Source organism: Trichomycterus rosablanca, chromosome 15 (assembly GCF_030014385.1).
Source record: "Trichomycterus rosablanca isolate fTriRos1 chromosome 15, fTriRos1.hap1, whole genome shotgun sequence".
NCBI lineage: Eukaryota > Metazoa > Chordata > Actinopteri > Siluriformes > Trichomycteridae > Trichomycterus > Trichomycterus rosablanca.
In genome coordinates this window covers 582,501-587,500 of record NC_086002.1, presented here as the reverse complement: position 1 = coordinate 587,500, position 5,000 = coordinate 582,501, and positions in this window count along the sequence as shown.

Sequence of the window (5,000 nt, the reverse complement as noted above, 5' to 3'; positions counted from 1 at the left end):
ACAAAGTGCTTCTATATGGTAAGTGGAGCTGATAAAATGGACAGTGAGTGTAGAAACAAGGAGGTGGTTTTAATGTTATGGCTCAGCGTATATACTATATATATAGTGTGGATCAGCACTGTGTACGGAGAGACACACCCTGATCAGCACTCTTTCCCCGCCTCTGTGCAGACGCCATCAATCAGCCAGCAGAGTTCGTAATTGCATTAGTTATGAGAGAGAGACCCTATCCGGCTTTTTAATACCCCGCCCCTATATGAACAACAGACCAATCGTTGTTCATGTGGCCGCCCAGCCCAGCCGGATGGCAGAGCTGAGATGTATTCGAGATCCCAGCTCTGGTGTGCTAGCGTGTGTTAAAATCATGAAGAACGTTTCATGATCCTTAGATTAATCGTCCCTCAGATGCCTCTGCTTCTAACATCTACGTCGACGAGCTTGGAGAAACGGCTTCGTCTCCGAGGACGGCGGTACCGGACGACCGTTTTCCATTCTCCCTGGTCCCGCCGTCGCCGCCCGAACCTTTTCTTCTCTTCACGCCGCCGGACGGTGAAACTCATGATGGAGATTCTGAAGATGACAGATGATGAGGTGGTGACCGGATAAAAACAGACCAACGTTACGACAGGAAATGAGGTCCTGATCCATGAAGACCTGCTACCTGTGGGATCCTGACACTGAGGGGAAATTATTCAAGCCACGATGCTCCTGAACACCTGAGGATGCACCTACACACACACACACACACACTCACACACACACACACTCGAGCAGACCTTTTATCCAGCAGAACCTCCAACATGAAGAATCTTCCGGCGTGTGAATAAATAAACAAAAAGCCTCACACAGTGAGTCCCCTCCGCCCCTCCTCCCCCACCAAAAAACACCAGCGCACTTCAAGCGTAACCATAAATTATGCAAAACTACACACACACACACACACACACACACACACACACCCGCCGCGCTCTGCTGCTGGCGCTGATGTACACAGTGTCACAGCTAAACGTCCACGCTAAATCTTTAATGTAGCTGCGGCGCTCTCACACAGGTCAACACGACAGCTGTCAACACCTGTGGGCGTGTCTGAACAGACTGATGGGCGTGTCTCAGAGTGTCTGTGTGTGTGTGTGTGTTCAGGTGAGTGGGACCGGACAGCTTTGAGGACGCATCGTGGATGGGGCAGATGGATTGGTTGTGTTTTTAAGTGAGATAGATTGACGTCTTTTGGTGGGACATGGGATGAGAGAAACGGGCGTGTCTAAAAGAGACAAATGGGTGTGTCATTAAAAGAGACAGACGTGTTGTAGTGAAACATGAGACGGGCGTGTTTGAGTGGGACAGATGGAACGGGCGTGTCTGAGTAGATTACCTGGGCTCCTCTGGACGGGACAGATCGATGTCTGTGAATGCAGCCGATTGACGTCTTTTATTGGACGTGAGATTGGTTGTTCAGTGTAACGTGGGATGGGCGTGTCCAAGAGAGACAAATGGGCGGGCCTTAAGGGATCACATGGATTGTGGTCTTTGAGTGGCACAGATGTGCGTCCCTAAAAGAGTAAGATGGGCGTGTCTAAGTGGGACAGATGGATTGGTCGTGTCTTTAAATAAGAAATATGAACATCATTTGGTGGGATGTGGGATGGGTGTGTCCGACTCAGAGAGGTGGGCGTGTCTAAGTGGCACAGATTAATTAATTGTGGTTTTGAAAGGACATTTTAAAATTAGACATATGGGTTAGGGTTAAGGTTTAGGGTTAGGTTAACAGGTTAGGGTTTGGGTTATGGTTAAAGGTTAGGTAAGCATTAAGATTTAGGTTGGCTTAGAGGTAAGAGTTAGGTTGGGATTAAGCATTGGGTTAAGGTTTGGGTTGGGTTTGGGTTCTGGTTGGGTTAAGGGTTAGGGCTAGGGTTTGCTTTAAGGGTTAAGGGTTGGGTTAGGTTTATGGGTTAGAGATAATGGCTAGAGATAAGGGTTAGGGTTACAGATTAGAGGTAAGAGTTAGGTTAGGGTTAAGCTCTTGATTAAGTTTTGGGTTGGGTTATAGTTAAGGGTTTGAGTTAGGGTTAAGGGTTAGAGATAAGGATTAAGGGTTAGGTTAGGGTTATGGGTTAGAGATAAGAGTTAGGATTAAGGGTTAGAGTTAAGGGTTAGATTAGGGTTAAGGGTTAGAGATAAGAGTTAGGATTAAGGGTTAGAGTTAAGGTTTAGGTTGGGATTATGGGTGTTCAGTGTTAGGGTTAGGGTTAGAGTTGAGGGTTAGATTAGGGTTAAGGGTTAGAGATAAGAGTTAGGATTAAGGGTTAGAGATTAGGGTAATGGGTTAGAGATAAGGATTATGGGTTAGGTTAGGGTTAAGGGTTAGAGATAAGAGTTAGGATTAAGGGTTAGAGTTAAGGTTTAGGTTGGGATTATGGGTGTGCAGTGTTAGGGTTAGGGGTTAGAGTTGAGGGTTAGATTAGGGTTAAGGGTTAGAGATAAGAGTTAGGATTAAGGGTTAGAGTTAAGGGTTAGATTAGGATTAGGGGTTAGAGATTAGGGTAATGGGTTAGAGATAAGGATTAAGGGTTAGATTAGGATTAAGGGTTAGAGATTAGGGTAATGGGTTAGAGATAAGGATTATGGGTTAGGTTAGGGTTAAGGGTTAGAGATAAGAGTTAGGATTAAGGGTTAGAGTTAAGGTTTAAGTTGGGGTTATGGGTGTGCAGTGTTAGGGTTAGGGGTTAGAGTTGAGGGTTAGATTAGGGTTAAGGGTTAAGTTAAGAGTAAAGCCCTTAACCTTTAATTGCTGTAAAGTAGGGATGTTTATAAAGCTCACTGTCAGGTGTCCACATACTTTTGATCAAATGTATTTTTTTAAGCCCCCCGTCATTTTAGAGCGTCTGCACCCTGATATATCCACATGAACGTTAGTCCGCTCTTATGTCCGACATATCTGGTGTCTGAATTGCGTCCATGCGTCTCGGCTAATTCCTTTTATTAGCGCTGTTCGGTGCGCCGCACTCTCACAATAGCAGCTTTCATTCCTGAGTGCGGATCGATGGACTAAACCCCGTACATCACTCGTAAACAACAGTACAACCACGTCAGCTATGCTAAGCTATGTTAAGCTATGCTACGCTACACCAGCAGATGAACAAAGACATCAATTCAGATTAGTGGATTTAGATATGTTAGCCGGAGCGATCGCTTCTACGCGGCTATTCAATCCTAAAACTCTTAATGCGCCCTGTCAGGGGAATTGATCAAACCTGAGAAGCTCAATGCACGTGAAATTTACACTTCAATACAGCAGGAAGAGCTTCAGACAGATCAGAATAAACTGGAGTCTTCTGTTTACAGAAAAAACCCTGGGAGCTTTGAAAGAATAGGCCAGTGATAGCTCAGTGGTTAAGGTACTGGACTAGTAAGCAGAAGGTTGCCGGTTCGAGCCCCGCCACCACCAAGTTGCCACTGTTGGGTCCCTGAGCAAGGCCCTTAACCCTCAATTGCTCATCATGTTCAGCTCATTGTGTAAGTCGCTTTGGATAAAAGCGTCTGCTAAATGCTGAAAATGTAAATGTAAAATGAAAGAAGAGAGCGCCGTGCCTCCTGAGAAACATGAGTGAGGCTCAATGATGTTTTGGGGCTGCTTTACTGCCTCTGCAGAATAGATGAAGCCACATGACTTGAAAACCTCTCGCTGGAAGATGGAACCTGGGAGATAATCAAGGTGGAAGGATCCTGATATCTATGGCCGCATGTGGACACTAGGTAGTGTAGGTGCTGCACAGCTCATAGGTTTGATCCTCGCCTCTGGTTACCGTCTGTAATGATTATCATGATCAGATGGAGGCGCTCAGGTGAGATCTCGAGCTCCAAACTGAGGCGTGCCTGATGGAGGGAGGGTGACTGGGCTTCATGCAACTCTACAACAGCGACCTCTGCTGTCAGCTCCAGGCGGTTGCACATAGCATAGATCCATGGATCCAAGGTCCGAGTCTCAACAGTCAAGCGTCTGCATGGACATGATTGGCTACTGTCCATGAAGGTTTGGGTTGGGTTAAGGTTTAGGGTTAGGTTAGGGTTAAGATTTGGGTTAGGGTTCAAATTAAGGGTTGGATTAAGATTAAGGTATGGGCAAGGGTTTGGGTTAAGGATTAAAATTAAGGGTTTGGGTTAGGGTTAAGATTAAAGGTTTGGGTTAAGGGTAAAGGTAACATTATGGTTAAGGTTAGGTTAGTGTTAAGGGTTAAGGGTTAAAGCTAAGGGTTAAGGTTGAGGGTAAGATAAGGGTTAAGGTTCGGGTTAAGTTAGAGGTAAGAGTTAGGTTAGGGTTAAGCTTTGGATTAAGGTTTGGGTTGGGTTATAGTTAAGGGTTTGGGTTAGGATTAAGGGTAAAGTTATGGTTAAGCCTAGGTTAGTGTTAGGCTAGGGTTCAAAGAGACAGACACAGCAGCGCTGCTGGAGTTTTTAAACACTGTGTCCACTCACCGTCCACTCTATTAGACACTCCTACCTAGTCGGTCCACCTTGTAGATGTAAAGTCAGAGACGATCGCTCATCTATTGCTGCTGTTTGAGTCGGTCATCTTCTAGACCTTCATCAGTGGTCACAGGTCGCTGCCCACGGGGCGCTGTTGGCTGGATATTTTTGGTCGGTGGATTATTCTCAGTCCAGCAGTGACAGTGAGGTGTTTAAAACCTCCAGCAGCGCCGCTGTGTCTGATCCACTCATACCAGCACAACACACACTAACACACCACCACCATGTCAGTGTCACTGCAGTGCTGAGAATGATCCACCACCTAAATAATACCTGCTCTGTGGGGGTCCTGTGGGGGTCCTGACCATTGAAGAACAGGGTGAAAGAAGCAGATGGACTACAGTCAGTAATTGTAGAACTACAAAGTGCTTCTATATGGTAAGTGGAGCTGATAAAATGGACAGTGAGTGTAGTGCTCTAGCGACCAGCCAATAATAAATGAAGTGATAGTCTCAGCTCTCCTCGTCCAGCGCGGT